The following is a 20,416-nucleotide window of genomic DNA, read 5'->3' as shown; positions in this document are numbered from 1 at the left end:
GTGACTCATACCATGCCAAAAGGTAGAATTTAAAAAAAAAAAAAACTCCCCCATGCTGCACAGACCTTGGCATTAATCACATAAACTGGGACCTGTGGGTAAAAGGCTGAGTCATGCTGCTCCTCTCTCAAGAGCACAGATCATAATGCTTACAAGACCATGAAACAGAATACCTAAACAGTTGAGGCTATGCTTTAGCAAAGGAAGCTTGGTGAATTGCACAACACTGTTGATTGACAGTGACTTAAACAGGAAACGAATGCATCATAGACCCAAGAGATAGGCTCAGACACCTACATAACACTTTCTGAAACACAATCCCTGTCCCCGTTTGGCTTTTTGTAAGGTGGGCAGCGCTAAAACTTTTAGAGCTGCTGTTTCAAAATCTGACAGAGAACTTTTTATTCAGAGCTTCTATTTTGGGCTTTGTGGGAATTTTTTTTCTTCCTCTGGCTCTCAAATAGCTGAACCTCTATCGTCTGTGTTCAGACTGAGTTGTGATTACGGCCATCGTTTGAGATTGAAAGGAGCATACAAGCTGCTGAAAGTGATGAAACAATAAAAATATTTTTTTTTCCTTTCTTCATTTTTTTCTTTTTTTTTTTAAATGAAAGCCCCTGAAGAAAGTGCTATTGACTGTGCTTTCAAGGAACTTACTGAAAGGGCTAGTGAAGTGGGAAGAGATGAAATGAGGTGTGTGTGTGTGTGTGTGTGTGTGTGTGTGTGTGTGTGTGGAGGTGAATATGTGAGTTTCAAGGCTAACACAGCTCTGACTCAGACCTAAGTGTTAGTCTGACTCTGACTTCAAATAAAAACACAAGAAGTTTGTGCTCTAAAGAAAGGATCAGCACTCAGTGAAAAACTTCCTAAGCCCTATGATAAGCTATTATGGCAAGGCATAACTATACAGACCAGTGAGCAGTGATAACTAACATGTCTTTGGGGTCATCGGGTGGGAACCTTTCACCAGTGTTTTGTCTAGGTGGTCCCACGACACCTCCAGGAGGCTAGACAGTGATCTCTGGCGTCCCAGAGACACTCCCCTAATGCCAGGTCTCACTGCTCCCTGCACCAACCCAATAACCTCCTTTACCTTACTTACACATGGCTTTCTCAGCCCAAACAGCACTGCCACCTCCAACCAAACCCAGGCTCCGTACATGCGAGCTCCAGGTAGAAACAGTGCTGATACTACCTTTCCTAGCACATTCACCATACTCTATCTCACACGCTACATAGCATAACTCCAATATAAGCTAAAGTTAAAGGAGATAGATAAACTCACAGGATCAGCAAACACACTCACCTTGCAGCATGGTCTCAAACAAAAGGGATTCAAATAGGCCACTCCCACACTTAAATAACCTTCCTCTTCCTGGATTTCCTCCTGAGAGGAAGTGGATCTCTCCACCTGATCTCAAGGAGTTATGTACTCTGCATAGTAGTTCCCCCTGCTGGCCCCCAACTGTCTCTATGAGTCTGTCCTCTTGACTAGTATGTTACTATACATGATACAATCAGGGCTGACGTTCAGCTTTTTAAAATATATAAATCAAACTAACAGAGATTTAGACAATCATTCTAATTTATAAATGTGCAAAACATACAATTAACAGGCCACATTTACATGGCTGGGACGGTTCTAACTTGAACATCATTTTTTGGCCCATTTTAGCATGGGTTTATAAAGAGAACTGGATACAATGCTATAGGCGGGACACTGTTCATTCCTATTAAAGCTGCTGAGTGGCACATGAAGTCAGTCAAGTTCAACTGCTGCATATAAAATTACCCAGACGATCAACACAGCTTAGAGCAGGTGGATAAAAGACTTCTTCCAGGTGACAGTTTATTTTCAGATAATGTTACGTTAAAAATGACATTTGTTTTTCATTTGCCTAATTTCCATCTTAAGAGAAGTCTCAGAGAATATAGAATACATGTAAATTGCTGAATTATTTAAAGACCAATGCCACCAAGTTGAGTTATCAAAATGTTTCCAGGTGTCAAATCAAACTGTGTTCCCCATAATCAGCCTCCATGATTATGGGGAACACAATAGTGACGTTTCAAAAAAAATGAAACATCACTATTGTTGGATATAAAACATAGTATTATGTTTGAATTACTCAAAAAAATGAGTTTTCCATACAGTATCAACTCAATGTAGTTGTGGCATTTGAAAGTAACAATAAGCAATGTCAGGTTTACTTAGGTTGAATAAGTTACGCTAACTCAACTGTGTTATATAAAGGTTAGGTTGTCTCTTTGTGGGGCTCAATTTTAGAGCTACAGTGAGGATACAGGTATCATTTGAAACTAGACAACCTAAGGAATCCACATATACCAGTGTGTCATGCTAGGATATCCGCAAGGGGAAGAGAAAATCATGCAAGAAAAATGCTGCAACAACTTGTTCTGAGGTTTTAACTTATTTTAATTAATTCACTCATTTTAAATGAATGTTTATTAGTGATAAATATTGTGTGCTGATTTGCTGTACAGATCAGATAAACAGTGATAATGTGAGGGGGAAAAACTGGTTATGGTTATTTGGCATTTTCAGCGCATCCAGTATTTTAATTAATAATAATTTTAATTATCAGCTACTGCTAACAGGTTTTGTTTTCTGTAGATTTTCTCATAGGGAGGTTCTGCTGTGAATTGCTTGCAACAGATGTGATGATTTTGGCCGCAGACACCCCTACCCATGCACTTATTCTGATTGCCCTTGTATATCCAAAATATGGAATGCTCTTCATAGTCATTTAAGAAGGTCACATGCTAATCAAAGTGTTCAAAACTGTGTAAGTTCAGTTACATTTAACTATCAGTTATGTGCATGCACTAACATAGCGTCAGCACAAGAGTATTTGCCTCACATCGACTCAGGGATGTTCTTTCCAGCCAAATGTGTATGGTACTTTCAAGTCTCACAGAAACTGAAATCACACTCCATATTCTCTTCAGGATTTTAGAGTAGAGATTGTAAAAACAATTGAAGCGGAAAATTCAGCTGATGATGACAATGATGACACAATCTCAGCTCATAGTAGCCCCTTTTACACTGCCATATTTTCGGGGAATGTTGGGCTGTTTTGCAGGCAAGCTGCGAGCGTTTAGACACACAGAGCCTGATTGGCGAGTCGATCCAAGGTGCCCAATTTTCCGCCATGTAGGGGTCAACATATTGGCGGAACCTTTTTGGTTTAAAAAGAACAAGGCACCCTTCCGCCACGGGAGGGGTTGTTGATGACTTATGGGAGGAGCTGTTGATGACACCGCACGTGTGAACAGCTGGCAGTGGACTAACAGTAAAAAGCTGATAGCAGGAATGAGCAGCTAGTAACAGCTAGTAGCAAGAGGTAAACGCAAACCTGAAAGACACTACAAAGATGAGCAACTGGGGAGACAAGGAATTGCGTGCCCTCCTTGCCCTTGCATGCGAAGAGGCCATTAACCGTCAAATGATGGGAACAGTGAAGGACAGGCCAATTTACAAGAGAATCGCCTAAGAACTGACCAGCTGCAGCTTCCCTTGGAGCACGTCACTGTTTACGTCACATGCTAAGCTACACGTTTGGTACTTGCTCAAGCCCCTCATTGCCCCGAAAAAGGCACATTCTGTATGAACAAAAGAAAGACAGGCGGCATTTCACTGCACTCCCCGATTTTGTTTTTATACTGCCAATGCTGAACGAAGACAGATTGAGCTTTCCTGCAAATTTTCACAATTCCTATTTCAAAGGGCTCGTGTTGAGTGTAATGTCAATTCTGATAGTGACATAGAAACTGAAACAAAAGAACAGAATTTATCTAAGGCTATAAAACTGAAATTAGGATCTCTTTTACTAAAACTTGAAAACTACTTCCATGTTCCTTGCGCAGCAATTGATGAACTGCTTGCAGAATTGCATAGGATAGGATCTGCGTCTGTGCCTGTAACGAACAAAGTAATTCTAGAAACCTTTAGGAATCACAGCATCTGTGTAGACCAGATTGTGATTGAAGAACTGAGCACTGCATTATCTTCATTTAATCCTTTGTTTAAAGCTATAGCGAAGGATGGCCCGCTAGCTACAGCTCATAAATGCACATTAGAGCAACAGGGGGTTTTCATCCATCATCTAGGCACATTCATTAGGGGTACTGTTCAATGTGTAGTGGCTGATAGCCTTGGAGCTCATGGATTAGCTGGATTCGTCAAGAGTTTCTCTGGAGATTTTGTTTGTTGATTTTGTACCTCTACACGCCGTGAATTTCAGTCAAAGGAGGTCAAAGAGGGTGGCTTCAGTCTCAGAACTGAAAATCAACATCATTTACATGTAGTGAGTGCATGTGAGCAAGGGCATACATGTTACAGAGTCAAAACTGCATGTGATTTAGCTGAGAGCCTTTCATTGTTTAAGGTTACGGCAGGTTTTCTCCCACATATTGCTCATGACCTTTTTGAGGGAATCGTACCCGTTGAACTAGCTGAATGCTTTGGATTGCTGATAGCCAAGAAGTACTTCACATTTGATGGTTTAAATGAACTGATTCAGGACTAAAACTAATCGCCCTCATTTACTACCACATACTTTCCAAAGTAAAAAAAAATATTGGTGGCAACGCACACAAGAATTGGTGTTTACTAAGACTAATACCACTGACTGTTGGAAAACTAATTCCCGAGGACAAACCAGCTTGGCAAATAATATTAGATTTGAAGGATATTGTTGAACTTATTATTTGCCCTGTACATACAAATGAGTCAAATGCATACTTGGAGAATAAAATATCAGAGCACAGATAGATACATCTTTTCCCAGACAGAAAACTGCTACCAAACATCACTTCCTGGAACATTATCCAGCACTGATCCTTCACTTTGGTCCACTTGTTTCTTTCTGGACTATGAGGTTTGAGGCCAACCACAGTTTTATTCAACAAGTTGTGAGGCAAACAAACTCTTTCAAAACATAACACTGTCTTTGGCCAATAAACATCAGCTCATGATTAGCCATGATATGCTTTCATCAACCTGTGAAAAAAACTCTCTGGAAGTTACACGAGTCTCAACAATCCCTCTTGATGTCCTTAAAGAGGAGGTAGCATTTAGCTTCCATCAGAGGTACCCTGATCTTATTGTTGTTAATCTTGCACAGAATGTATCTGTTGATGGCATCAGCTTCAGAAATGGTATAATAATAGAGTATGGAGTGGTTGGTGGACTGCCAGACTTTGTCGACATTGTGCAGATGTGCATTTTGAAAGATGGATTCGCCTTCGTCGTAAAAAAAATTAAGCTCATGGTAAAGAGAACACTACAGATCCTTCAAGTTGGATCCTTCTCCATGGGACGTCTCTGTGATTGAACTGAGTCAGCTGGTGGATTGTTACCCCCTCTGTGATTACAAAGTTGGGGCCCTACGGATGGTTACTTTGAAAAGACACATGCATTCTTCAGGTAATATTAAAGGAATACTCAAAATGCCCCTTTTTTCAACTTATCCAGACTGAGACAAGATGTTAGCATTTTCTCCTCTGTGAGTCCACTGGTTCAGTTGGTATGCATTAGCATTTCCTTTTGCTTAGCATAAAGACATGAAGTCTTATTTACAGGTGTAATGTGTATTTGAAGTCTGCCACTCAGATTTGCCGGTAGCTGACTAGACTCACAAGTCAGTCTTTAGACGCTTTACTTAACTAAAGACTGATGTCTTTCTCCCTGATTTTGTGTTTATATGGGCAGATACAATTTCAGAGTTCAAAAAAACTCCCTATGTTGCAGAACCAATAGTAAATCCGCAGGGCGGTCCTTCGGTGGCTCGCTGAACTCTTGTGCTCGTAAACATAGTCCGACTGTGTTAAAAGTTTTAAACAAAGTCGCTGTAAGTGCTTCATTTCCACAATCTTGTGGACTGAGCACATGTTTGATAAAACAGAGTTAAATCTCTCGGCATCCATTTTCAAGCTCTCTGTGTGTTTGTTTCCTTGCGGACGAGAAAAGGGGGAGCACACATTTCCGGGAGGGCGTGTCCTTTTCAAAAATGCAAGAGGCGTTGCTTTGTTGCCGGCCGTTTTCTCTGGTGTGTTAAACACAGATCTTCAGTTTTTCACCTCCTCATTCATGCATATTGCATTCACAAAACAACTCAAAAACAGAGTTCTAACTAAAATATGAACAAGTTCCAAACATATTTCAAAGAATAAAATAATGAAGACGTGGTCTAATAGGTCTTCAGTGGCGACTGCTTAATTTTCATGATAAAGCTGTTTGAATGAGAAAGTAAATCCAGTGATACGGAAGATCTGGAAAGTGGATCCAGTGAGCCGGATCTACTCATTCAAGCTTTATTATGAAAATCAAGTGGTCAACACTGAAAACCGATTAGACCACGTCTTCCTTATTTGATCCATGCATGAATGAAATGGCGAAGGACAGAAGATCTGCGTTCCACAGGCAAGAATCAGGGGAGCTACTGGTGAACCTGAGTGGCAGACTACAGATTTTTATTGAGCTCAGGAACATATACAGTTAAGTATTTTACTAAACTTCCACATCATTTTTAAACATTTTTGAAGTGTTATGTGTCCCAGTTTTTCATGATTTAGCATGGTTGGTAAAGGTGTCAGAAGTCTTGTTAGTAGTGGTGCCCTGCTCTATCTTAAACTAATATTCTCTCTTTCACAGTAAGGCTCAGATGTGACAGTAGAGACTGTCAACTCCAGCAAAGCTTCGGATTGTCCTCGGAGAAGATAACTCTGTGAAGCTAACCCTGCCTTCTGGAATACCAGAATCTGTGGACAATCTTAAGCTTGAGATTCAAAAACAGTGTCGAGTTGAAGGAGAGTTCAGACTGCAGTACATGGACAATGATTTTGATGAGTTTATGAACCTGACTTCAACAGCAGATATCCAAGACAAAGGAACAGTAAAAGTGATAATACCAAGTGTACAGTCAACACAAGCAGCCAGCCATACTCCACATGCACCTTTTCATGGCTCAGATAACTCTGTAGACACTGATATTCATTTCATTTATTGTTTATTTTTACAGGGACAGCACACAATTAAAAGTAATTGCACCGGAGTTAGCTAACAGCTAATTTACATCTGTTGTCCCTGGGCAGGTAGACAAAAAACAACAACCTCAAACAACAATTAAAGCTGCGAGCAGCGTTGGGCGGGACCTCGGCCTCTTGCTGTCGCAGCTTTAATTGTTGTTTGAGGTTGTTGTTTTTTCCAGCTCACGTAGACAGTGTGAATTAGCCTCTCCGTAAGAGTCCAAATGTCGATAAAACAAGCAATGTCAATAGAACGCAAGGTCATTTTTGACAATGAAATACATGACGTGGGAGTAGAACTTTGATGGCTTCTGAAAACCACACTACTGACAACATCAATCAATCAATCAATTTTATGTATAAAGCCCAATATCATAAATTACAATTTGCCCCACAGGGCTTTACAGCATACACCATCCTTCTGTCCTTTGGACCCTCGCAGCAGATAAGGAAAACTCCCTTTAACAGGGGAAAAAAACTGTAGAAACCTCAGGAAGAGCAAATGAGGAGGGATCCCTCTTCCAGGACGACAGACGTGCAATAGATGACGTACAGAACAGATCAACATAATACATTAACGGTAATCTGTATGACACAATGAGACAAAAAGGGAGACAGAGAAAGAGAGAGATGCAGGACAGAAGGTAATGTTAATAGCTTACAACAACATTAATGAAACTAATAATACTATAATTATAATTCTGACTATTGTGGTACAATATGATGAGTATATATTAATATCTGATGGTATACTTATGGGACAATAATCATATTATAATCATATTGAGGTTTGCAAGCCATTGTTGCAAGTAAAATGAAATAAATGCTATGTTAGTGTAGATGTGTATGTCTGGGGGCTGTGGCTATATAACTACTAAAGAAATATTGTGTGTGTGTGTGTGTGTGTGTGTGTGTGTGTGTGCGCGCGTGTGTGTGCGTGTAACTGTGTAGCTAAAAATTGCAAATTATGAGCTGCAGGTTGCTGCAAGGTTACATTACTGTTTTCTCCAATCTCTCTCTCTTTCTCTCTCTCTCTCTCTCTCTCTCTATCATACATACACCCACAATGAATATTTGATATGTATAATCTGAGTACGAGTTGGTTGAAAGATTTAAGCAAAAAAAGAAAAAAAGTAGAAAAAAAATATTAATATTTAATATTTTTATGGTTGTTTTTCAACAAGGACAAAAAAAAGTCCTCAACGGGAAAGGTGTCAGTTTTGTTGAAAAATTGAAACTGCCCCAAAAAATAATAATGCATCAAAATTGGTGCTGTTATTTATCATTCACATATCACAGACTGTGATAAATAGAAAAAAAAAATCCATCCAACATTTATTATATAGAAGGTAAATCATAATTCATTCAAACGGTGTAGGAGGATTTGTTTTTATAAGGATTTTGAAGAAAGAGCATTTTTGAGGCGAAATCTTACTTTGAAAGGGCAAATAGCTCACTTCCTGTTGGGTTTAGGTCAGAGGTGCGAGTGCGTTATTTGTAGGTCTTGATGACACGAACAAGACAGTTTTGGTTTGATCTTTCTAGGTCATTCCTACAAGCCGCAGTGGCCATTTCAGTGTGTCTAGGTGTCTAGGCCATTTTAGTGTGTCTAGTTCCATTTTGGAACTTTGAGGATTAATTACTTAATTTTCTAAAATTTTTCACCAGTCCTGACATGCGTGCCAATTTTGGTGAGTTTGTAAAGGGGGTAAACTGATTGTTTCCACATTAATGGCCCCCCCTGTCATGCAGTAGGTGGCCTTTTTTCCTTTTCACCCCTGACCTACAAACATCCTAAGTCCACCACTGGCACAGAGAGACAAGTTGAAGAGCAGGCAGATGGAGGTGGCTTTCAACTCCTCCCTTTCAATCCCAAACCGTAGGTCCAATCATCAATCTGAACATACCACAAGAGAGATACACTCATTGTGACATAGATATAGGCTTCATGTTTGTAAAATAAAAAATGCAATCTTGGTCGCACGGTTATGATGTCTAGCTCACAGCTGACACATTTGCTCATGTTACTTCAGAGGCACTAGCTCATTTCCTGTTGGAGTTGGGTTATTGGTGTCAATGAATGATTTGTAGGTCTTGATGAGACAAAGAAGCCAGTTTTGATTTGATCTGTCTAAACCATTCACACGGGCCGCAGCAGCCATTTTGGTGTGTCTAGGTGGTGCAAAAATTGTCAAGAGGTTTTGTGACATGTCACCTTCCAGAGGCACTAGCTCATTTCCTGTTGGATTTAGGTCAGTGGTGTCAATGAGTGATTTGTAGGTCTCGAGTTGACAGAGAAGCCAGTTTTGGTTTGATGTTTCTACAGCACTCTTACAGGGCGCATGAGCCATTTTAGTGTGTCTAGGTGTTGCAAAAATTGTCAAGAGGTTTTGTGTTATGTCACCTTCCAGAGGCACTAACTCATTTCCTGTTGGATTTAGGTCAGTGGTGTAAATGAGTGATTTATAGGTCTCGAGGAAATGAAGAAGCCAGTTTTGCTTTGATTTTTGTACAGTATTCGTACGGGCCGCAGCAGCCATTTTACTGTGTCTATGTGGCACAAAAATTGTCAAAAGGTTTTGTGACATGTCACCTTAAACATGGCATTAAAATCCAAACTGTTTGAGTAATGACAAAGTTGTTCAGAGGAATTGTTTAGCAGGGCTTGGTCTGTCATGTGTGTGAGTTTGAAACCGATAGGATAAATGGTGTGGGAGAAAATATTTTTTGACAGAGAGAATTTGTGAAAAACGACATCTTACTTTGAAAGGGTAATCACGCACTTCATGTTGGATTTACAGTCAGGTCCATAATTATTTGGACAATGATACAGTTGTCGTCATTTTGGCTCTGTACACCACCACAATGGGTTTTAAATGAAACAATGAATACCTGCTTAAAGTGCAGACTCTCAGCTTTCATTTAAGGCTTTTTTCAAAAACGTAGTATGAACCGTGTAGGAATGACAACCATTTCTTCACACAGTCCCCCAACTTTAAGGGCTCATAAGTATTTGGACAAACTAACATAATCATCAATTAAACAGTCAGTTTTAATACTTGGTTGCAAATCCTTTACAGTCAATGACTGCCTGAAGTGTTGGACACATAGGCATCATCAGATGCTGGGTTTCTTCCCTGGTGATGCTCTGCCAGCCTTTTACTGTAGCCGTCTGCACTTCCTGCTTGTGTTTTGGGTGTTTTGCCCTCAGTTTTGGCTTCAGCAAGAGAAACGCATGCTCAGTTGGATTCAGGTCAGATGATATGACTTGGCCATTGCAGAACATTCCACTTCTTTGCCTTAAAAATGTCTTTGGTTGCTTTTGCAATATGCTTCAGGTCAATGTCCAACTGCACTGTGAAGCATCGTCCAATGAGTTTTGAAGCATTTGGTTGAATCTGAGCAGATAATGTAGCCCCAAACACTTCAGCTTTCATCCTGCTGCTCTTGTAAGCAAGACAAGACTTCACTAGAATAAATACAGAGGGTTTATCACAAGATGCAAACCATTGGTTAGCCTTAAAAATGGAAGGCCAGATTAGAGTTTGTCAAAAACCATCTAAAAAGCCTGTACAGTTGTGGAACAGCATATTATGGACAGATAAAACAAAGATCAACTACCAGAATGATGGGAAGAGAAGAGAAGGAAGAAGGGAAGGAACTGCTCATGATCCAAAGCACACCACCTCATCAGTGAACCATGGTGGAGGTACTGTTATGTCATGGCCATGTATGGCTGCCAGTGGAACTGGTTCTCTTGTATTTATTGATGATGTGACTACTGACAAGAGCAGCAGGATGAAAGCTGAAGTGTTTGGGGCTACATTATCTGCTCAGATTCAACCAAATGCTTCAAAACTCATTGGACGATGCTTCACAGTGCAGATGGACATTGACCTGAAGCATACTGCAAAAGCAACCAAAGACATTTTTAAGGCAAAGAAGTGGAATGTTCTGCAATGGCCAAGTCATATCATCTGACCTGAATCCAACTGAGCATGCGTTTCTCTTGCTGAAGCCAAAACTGAGGGCAAAACACCCAAAACACAAGCAGGAAGTGTAGACGGCTACAGTAAAGGGCTGGCAGAGCATCACCAGGGAAGAAACCCAGCATCTGATGATGCCTATGTGTCCAACACTTCAGGCAGTCATTGACTGTAAAGGATTTGCAACCAAGTATTAAAACTGACTGTTTAATTGATGATTATGTTAGTTTGTCCAAATACTTATGAGCCCTTAAAGTCGGGGGACTGTGTGAAGAAATGGTTGTCATTCCTACACGGTTCATAATACATTTCTGAAAAAAGCCTTAAATGAAAGCTGAGAGTCTGCACTTTAAGCAGGTATTCATTGTTTCATTTAAAACCCATTGTGGTGGTGTACAGAGCCAAAATGACGACAACTGTATCATTGTGCAAATAATTATGGACCTGACTGTAGGTCAGTGGTTACAGCGCGTGATTTGTAGGTCTTGATGAGACGAACAAGCCAGTTTTGGTTTTGTCTTACTACGACATTCGTACGGGTCACAGCTGGTATTCTAGTGTGTCTAGGTGGCGCGAAAATCATCAGGAGGTTTTTGTAAGACATCACCTGGAAGACGCCATTAAATCCAAACCATTCGAGTAATGACAAAGTTATACAGAAGATCTGATTAGGATGAGTTGATCTGTCATGTGTGCGAGTTTGAAGCCGATAAACGGTCTAGGACAAGTTGATTTTTTAAGGAATTTTTAAAAAGAGGCAAAATCTTACTTTGAAAGGGAAATAGCTCACTTCCTGTTGGGTTTAGGTCAGAGGTGCGAGCACGTGATTTGTAGGTCTCAATGAGATGAACACGCCAGTTTTGGTTTGATCTTTCTACATCATTCCTACAAGCCGCAGCGGCCATTTTAGTGTGCCTAAACGGCTAGGTGGCGCTACAGAGGCCATTTTGGCACTTTTGGGATTAATGTTTTCATTTCCTAAAATTTTTCGCCAGTCCTGACATGCGTGCCAATTTTTGTCAGTTTTGGAGCATGTTTAGGGGGTCAAATTCCAGTTCAAAGGTGCGGGAGAAAGAATAATGATAATTAAAGCTGCAAGCAGCTGCGACCGGGCCCTCGCGCAGCAGCGTGCATCACTGAAGCGGTTATGTGAAAATTCAGAGTAAGTTAACCCTGACGTGGTGTGACGTTTCATCTTCCTACTCCAAAAAAACCCCTATGGGAAGGGTATGTTGAAATTTCAAGGGGGCGCTATAGAGGCATTTTGTCACCCCACATGGGCGACGCCCCTATCAGATGTATGAGCTCGCCATTTTTGACCTGTGTATCAATTTCATGTGAATATGATGTCGCTGAAGCCATCAAAAAGCCAAACATATTTGGTGGCGAGGGCAACGTCATAGTAGCCACACCCCTTGACATAGAGAAAAGCTTTTAATAACTTTTGATCAGCATGGTCTCAGGGGCTGAGGCTGCCGAGCAACCAGGGGCTGCGGGGAGACCCAGAGCAGGCATGGATTGGTGGTGTAAATCTGGGGCTTACTGGCCACTTTATTAGGTACACTTGTGCAATCTAATACCAGTCAATACAACAGCTCTGCCACACATTCTACGTTTACAAAGCTTTTACTTTTTCAGCTTTTGTCAGAAAGGTGATTATTCTACTTTATTACTGAGGTCGTAGTGGGTGGTGTTGGTGTACTGGAGTGCAATATATTTAAAAGTGTTCCTAATATTTTGTCCTCCTCAATTAGACAAAATTAGGAGGCCACCTCAGTACACCACCACCATTCACTATGACCTCAATAATAAACAAAGTAGAGTCACCACTTTCTAGATGATGTCAACAATAACCGAAAATTTATAAGCTTCAGGGAAAAAATCATGGTATAGTCATTTTACTGGATTGCATTAGATTACACAGGTGTACACAAAGTGGCCAGTGACTGTATGTTACATACATACAGATTTCCTCAAATAGTAGCCGGGGCTACTATTAACAAAATAATAGTTTGGGACCAGGCTACAAATAGGGGCAGGCTACTATTTGAAGGAGGCTTTCAATTTAAAAAAAAAAAAAACAAAAAAAAAAAAAATCATAGCCAAATTTTAAAATACAAATACTGTATTTTTTTAATTTAAACAGCAGAAATATTTATGTAAACCTGTCTTTACAGTAAAAATGAATATTTTCTATATAGTATTACAAAGAATGTACTGTATTATTTATAGTAACAACGTTTACATTAACAGTAAAAATAGTTTTTGGTGTTTTTGTAAATCACCAATATTTACTATTGACTACACCACAGTGTACTAGTTGTCCTGCCTTGAAACAGCGAATCATCTCACCCTCTGTCCCATCTGCAGCCACCGTGATGCCACACACCTTACAAGACAACATGCCACAAATTAATTTTAAAATTAGGCTACATTTGTTATAAACTTTTTATCTCACAATTTTGATTAGGAATAGCAATTTCTTTTTTTTCCATTACTGGCGAAAATGGGCTTCCATAGATAAAGATGGTTATACACCCTAAGCAGGCGTCATGTGCCAGCTGTTTCCACTTGCCACACAATAAACAGAACATAAGTCTTTAAACTGGATAATATTTTCTCCATCAGCTATCATTCTAAACATTCAAAACAAGCCCAGCGCTCTGGGAGCATGCGCGAAGCAGTCTCGAGACCCAGCGCGGACATGTGAAGACACGGCCTGTGTTTACATACTGCACTAGCCTTGGACTAATACCTTCATTGCATGAACGTCTTGAAAAACGAACCCCGTTTTTCATTTGGGTGTTCCCGGTCTCGACCGATTCACGTCTCCATAAACGTTCAAATCAAACATGTAATGTACTAACCGCATAGTCACAGATTTCACACTTACTACCAATGTGCAATACACCTCCCAACCGCTAAAGTGGCGCTGTGGTGCAGTAGAAAGCCGGTGCACTCATTCATTGCAGGACGAAGAAGGGGTGAAGAAAATTTCAAGACATCCCGAGATAAAATGCATGTTTATTGAACAATAACGGATATACAAACACACAGCAACCCCCGTACACCTGCATGTGCACGAAACACAACACAATGCTCTACAACAGACCACAGAGTCAAACATTAGTCCACATTAGCTCAGCAAGTGTTCAACCACCGGCATGTCTCGGCTAACATCGACCACCGAGAATGCTCCCGGGAGTTAGCCGAGTGCTAACCGAGTGAGATGCGCTATACACACATTAGAGGCTGAACGCTTATAAGGCTACTAAACCACAAATTATAAGTTACCTAAAGCACGTCGGGATAGCGTGGTGAACGTCAACACACGCCATTTATTAATAATTCAGCCATAACAACTGTGTGGCACAAACTCAGTGCTTTGGTTATAAATAATGTCGGGCTCGGTTCGGGTTCGAACAGAAATATGCGGCCGTGCCGCACTCTAACACACACACACACAAACACACGGAAAACCCGACATTATCAGTTTATAAAAAAACCTGGACGCCCTGGACGGGACGTGAAAAGTGGACATGTCCGGGCAAAAGAGGACGTTTGGTCAGCCTAACGTCGTTAACGTTACCTAACACAAAGAGAAATGTTAACGGCTCGTTTCTCCTCTGACACGCCACATACCTGTGTTCCGCCACGGCTTGGTTGTCCAGGTACTGGGCAGTCATGACACCAACGAAAGAAGAAATTACTGGACCTGGAGACGGTAAGCCGTTATCTTGCGTTTGTCAGTTGCTCTCATGTTCCCTCCTTTTGTGAAGGTCTTGTTGCCGTCCTCTGTATACCATGTGTCATGTGCCCCGCGGCGTATTCCCCCGACATTTGTTCGGAATATTTCAAAACGTCTAGCTTTAAATGAACACTGAAGTTGCGTCTTGTCGCCATCTTATCTGTTTACAATCAGCTGAGAGTGCGCAACTGCGCATGTGCGGTCTCTTGTTTTTATGACGGTAGCGTCAGGAGCAGCCAAAGATCACCTGGTGGCAAGATAGTTATCTACCAGTGTTGATAAACAAAAGAATATTGGTCATGGCCGAAATAAAGATAAAGATAGATAGATTATGTACAGTTAATGCGTTCAAGGTCTTCTGACTCTTTAAAAGTTGACATGGTGTCTCTAGCTCAAAGTATGAGGGACAAGAAGAGGTTGAAAGTTGATGAGATTTGAAGAGGGTTTGAAGATTTTCCAATTTACTTCCATTCACACTAATTAGACTGCCACCAGAGCGCCACCTATTGGCCGATTTGCACCGAATTTTGCAAAAACTCTCATCGGGCCATGGAACACAATCAGCAAAAGTATTGTGGTAATCGGACTGTATTTGGTCAAGATATGAAAGACTGTCTGTTTTGAAAACAATGTGCAAGAATTTGTTGTTTTATATTTTGGGCGTTTTTTGGACGATCAAAATTCTTTTAATAACTTTTTGTCAGAAGGGTCCACAGATGCTTCATGCAAGCGATTTAGCGAATGGAAATTTACCGCGAAAGTGGGCGTGGCTTACACCACACAATTCAGCTGAATTCAGAGAACACGTAAATAGAAGGTTTCACAATATGCAACATATTATGTGGGAGTTATTAGCCAAAAACGCTTTTGCATTGAAAATAGCGCCACCTGCTGGTCATTTTTGGTGTGTGTGAGTTACAGGGGCCAGTCTATACCACCCCTATCAATTTTATTTCCATGAGTGTTATGGTGTTGGCACAGTGCCAAAATTAAATTAGATTAAATTAGATGGCCACCAGAGCGCCACCTAGTGGCGGATCGGTTAGTCCTTCGTCAGATATCCTCAGGAGGGCATTGACAATAATTCTACCAAGTTTCGTGTTAATCCGCCCAACCGATGTTGAGATATAAAATACTTCAATTTAAAGAGCGCCACCTTGTGGTCATCACCCGAAATTTTGCACAGAGCCTCAGGGGCTCATGGGGAAGTGGTAACCTGAGTTTCATGTCATTCAGATACACCAATGTAGAGATATGCAGCACTTCCTGTTTAGAACAAAATCTGCAGGAAGTTGCTATTTAATAACTTGAGTATTGTTTGGAATATCGAAATTCTTTTAATAACTTTTTGTTGGGAGGGTCCACAGATGCTGTGTGCAAAGTTTCATGCCAATCAGTGAAATTGCCTGGGAGGAGTTCGAAAAAGTAGGTTTGCGACATTTTGTGAATTTGCGGAAAAAAATGTTAGGCGGAAATGGGCGTGGCCTATATTCAGCACAATTCACTGAAGGCGTGGATATAAGGTTTTTGAATGTGCCACAAAGTATATGGGAGTTATTACCCAAAACGCACTTTCCTTGATTATAGCACCACCTAGTGGTGACCATGTGCAGCCACCCAAAAATATCGAATTTCGGATGTGGCCAGACGAATGTGGAAAGTTAGAAGCATTTTGAAATTTGGGAAAGGGGCGAAATTGGGACACAAAGTCGGGTAAAGAATAATAATAATAATAATAATAATAATAATAATAATTAAAGGGCCGGTGTGTAAAATGGGTTGAAAACCGTTGAAAACAGTGACATCAGTGGCCAAATTCTAGATTGCAGGGCTCACTCGCTCACCCCTCCCGTCGGGTAAATGATGGTGGCCTCGTAGGGACAAAAAGCCTTGCGCACGGGTTTTTTAGGAGTAGGTCTATCTAGCGACGAGGTGAATGTTTATTTAGAAATCTAAACCATGTTACGATATTGTAATGAATCCCTCATGAGCAGGAGACCAGAGGAGCGTTCGGGAAAAAGGCCAGTTTATTTGAGCACTCCGAAAACTCCGGTAACACTCCAGGGGATAAAAGACTCCATCCCAAACTCTGACTCTTCTAGCGTAACAGACACACTTCATAACTTTACACACATACTCGTTTACCATGCTGAGTGGGGACCCCCCCCCCGCCCCTCTCTGCTCAATCTCCAGCCCGCACACTGACTGACAGTGTAGCCGGTGAACAGAGCTCAGCTGTTTATTTAGCCTAGCAATATCTCCAGACTATAGTAGCTGCAATGGACGACTTTGAACTCGATTTTGAAGAGTTTCTTGTAGCGGACACAGACCCAGAGCCATACCTGTTTGAGCCGGAGCACACAGATGAGGAACTCCATGTGTTTGATGCTGAGCGGGCGAGAAGAGAGGCTGAATGCACAGAATGGGATTCGGTGCTACCATCGTTGGGGAGATATATCATCAGGAGGGAAAGTGCCACAGAGAGTGCATCACAAGGAGTGAAGCTGCGTCTTCTTTTCCTCGCAGATGACGGTTCGGGTTCATTCTCTCCTGTTGTGTGGTAAGTGTGGTCCATTCGCAAACTTTATAACTAAAAAAACTTTCCACTACTCTCTATCAACGAACTACTAACACTCTCTGCTGTTTCCTCCTCCTCCTTCCTTCCTTCCTCTGTCTTCGTTGGTTCATTTATACACGCGAAACGCGTTCTCTGACTGGCTGGATTGTCCACTCGGTCTGCCGTACATACATGGCGGCGCAAGATGGCGACCTCTCTAAAGCAAGGCCCTTGCTATATATATATATAAAAGCATAATTATAAGGCTACGAAAACCAAACAAATTTATAAACATATTAATGGGTAGAATATTCAGTTTCAGATTCAGATTGACAATAAACCATGCCAAATATTACACACTGGCCCTGGGCGCTATGTTTATCTCTAATTATTGACATGTAGATGTGTTCAGGACGGGACTGGCATCAATCCTGTGAAGTTTGGGTAAGATTGGACCATGTACAGTACAGGCCAAAAGTTTGGACACACCATCTCATTCAATGCGTTTTCTTTATTTTCATGACTATTTACATTGTAGATTCTCACTGAAGGCATCAAAACTATGAATGAACACATGTGGAGTTATGTACTTAACAAAAAAAGGTGAAATAACTGAAAACATGTTTTATATTCTAGTTTCTTCAAAATAGCCACCCTTTGCTCTGATTACTGCTTTGCACACTCTTGGCATTCTCTCGATGAGCTTCAAGAGGTAGTCAGCTGAAATGGTTTTCCAACAGTCTTGAAGGAGTTCCCAGAGGTGTTTAGCACTTGTTGGCCCCTTTGCCTTCACTCTGCGGTCCAGCTCACCCCAAACCATCTCGATTGGGTTCAGGTAAGGTGACTGTGGAGGCCAGGTCATCTGCCGCAGCACTCCATCACTCTCCTTCTTGGTCAAATAGCCCTTACACAGCCTGGAGGTGTGTTTGGGGTCATTGTCCTGTTGAAAAATAAATGATCGTCCAACTAAACGCAAACCGGATGGGATGGCATGTCGCTGCAGGATGCTGTGGTAGCCATGCTGGTTCAGTGTGCCTTCAATTTTGAATAAATCCCCAACAGTGTCACCAGCAAAACACCCCCACACCATCACACCTCCTCCTCCATGCTTCACAGTGGGAACCAGGCATGTGGAATCCATCCGTTCACCTTTTCTGCGTCTCACAAAGACACGGCGGTTGGAACCAAAGATCTCAAATTTGGACTCATCAGACCAAAGCACAGATTTCCACTGGTCTAATGTCCATTCCTTGTGTTTCTTGGCCCAAACAAATCTCTTCTGCTTGTTGCCTCTCCTTAGCAGTGGTTTCCTAGCAGCTATTTGACCATGAAGGCCTGATTGGCGCAGTCTCCTCTTAACAGTTGTTCTAGAGATGGGTCTGCTGCTAGAACTCTGTGTGGCATTCATCTGGTCTCTGATCTGAGCTGCTGTTAACTTGCGATTTCTGAGGCTGGTGACTCAGATGAACTTATCCTCAGAAGCAGAGGTGACTCTTGGTCTTCCTTTCCTGGGTCGGTCCTCATGTGTGCCAGTTTCGTTGTAGCGCTTGATGGTTTTTGCGACTCCACTTGGGGACACATTTAAAGTTTTTGCAATTTTCCGGACTGACTGACCTTCATTTCTTAAAGTAATGATGGCCACTCGTTTTTCTTTAGTTAGCTGATTGGTTCTTGCCATAATATGAATTTTAACAGTTGTCCAATAGGGCTGTCGGCTGTGTATTAACCTGACTTCTGCACAACACAACTGATGCTCCCAACCCCATTGATAAAGCAAGAAATTCCACTAATTAACCCTGATAAGGCACACCTGTGAAGTGGAAACCATTCAGGTGACTACCTCTTGAAGCTCATCGAGAGAATGCCAAGAGTGTGCAAAGCAGTAATCAGAGCAAAGGGTGGCTATTTTGAAGAAACTAGAATATAAAACATGTTTTCAGTTATTTCACCTTTTTTTGTTAAGTACATAACTCCACATGTGTTCATTCATAGTTTTGATGCCTTCAGTGAGAATCTACAATGTAAATAGTCATGAAAATAAAGAAAACGCATTGAATGAGAAGGTGTGTCCAAACTTTTGGCCTGTACTGTATGCTGGAGTTATAAACTACTTCCTGTTTAGTGGCGAGACCCCTAAGTTTGACGCCGTCCCACGGTCACACGCATTGACGAAAACTCAAGCTTTTGATAACTTTTCATCTTCAAGGTCTTGGGATGGGACAGACCAAGGTTTGAAGTCGATCGGATGAAATCTCTAGGACTAGTTCGTTCATTTATGACCCCTGGAAATTGCCAAAAATGCATCAAAATTGCACAGTCAATTCAGAATGGCCGACTTCCTGTTTGGTTTAGAGCATGCCTCCAAGAGGCTTTTTTGTATGTCTCTGGGCGTTGCATAAGCCTGCCGAGTGTCATACATGTAGGTTAAACTAGGTTCAGGGGCTGTTACCTCAAACTTTTGTAGGGGGCGTTACTGAGCCATTTCTTGGAACCCGCACAGGAGACCCTTAAAATATCAAATTTTTCACCAGTTCTGAGGTGTGTGCAAAGTTTCATGAGTTTTCAGGTATGTTAAGCCTCCCAAAAAGGCAATTCATTTGGAGGAAGAAGAAGAATAATAATAATAAAAAATCCTTGCAGTTCAATAGGGTCCTCGCACCGCTAGGTGCCTGGGTCCTAATAATAAAAAATCCTTGCATTTCAATAGGGTCCTTGCACCGCTAGGTGCTCGGGCCCTAATAATGATAATAATAATAATAATAATAAAAAATCCTTGCATTTTAATCGGGTCCTCGCACCGCTAGGTGCTCGGGCCCTAATAATAATAATAATAATAATAATAATAAAAAATCCTTGCATTTCAATAGCGTCCTCGCACCGCTAGGTGCTCGGGCCCTAATAATAGTAAAAAATCCTTGCATTTCAATAGGGTCCTCGCACCGCTAGGTGCTCGGGCCCTAGTAATAAACAGCACGATTTCAATAGGGTCCTCGGAGACTTCGTCGTCGCTCGGGCCCTATTAATTAAAGCTGCAGGCAGCAATGAACGGGCCCTCGCAGTCCACGCGCGTCGGGG

General features: G+C 41.4%; 1 protein-coding gene across 1 annotated transcript in view; it reads right to left on the bottom strand.

Moving 5' to 3' along the window:
• Positions 1–20,416, bottom strand: part of sorcs2 (sortilin-related VPS10 domain containing receptor 2) — a 1,194,681-nt gene that overhangs the window by 202,683 nt on the left and 971,582 nt on the right. The gene's annotated exons all lie outside the window — the stretch shown is intronic.

Source organism: Epinephelus lanceolatus, chromosome 22, assembly GCF_041903045.1.
Source record: "Epinephelus lanceolatus isolate andai-2023 chromosome 22, ASM4190304v1, whole genome shotgun sequence".
Lineage (NCBI taxonomy): Eukaryota > Metazoa > Chordata > Actinopteri > Perciformes > Serranidae > Epinephelus > Epinephelus lanceolatus.
The sequence above is the reverse complement of the archived record's forward strand: the minus strand, read 5'-3'. Positions and strand labels throughout refer to the sequence as shown.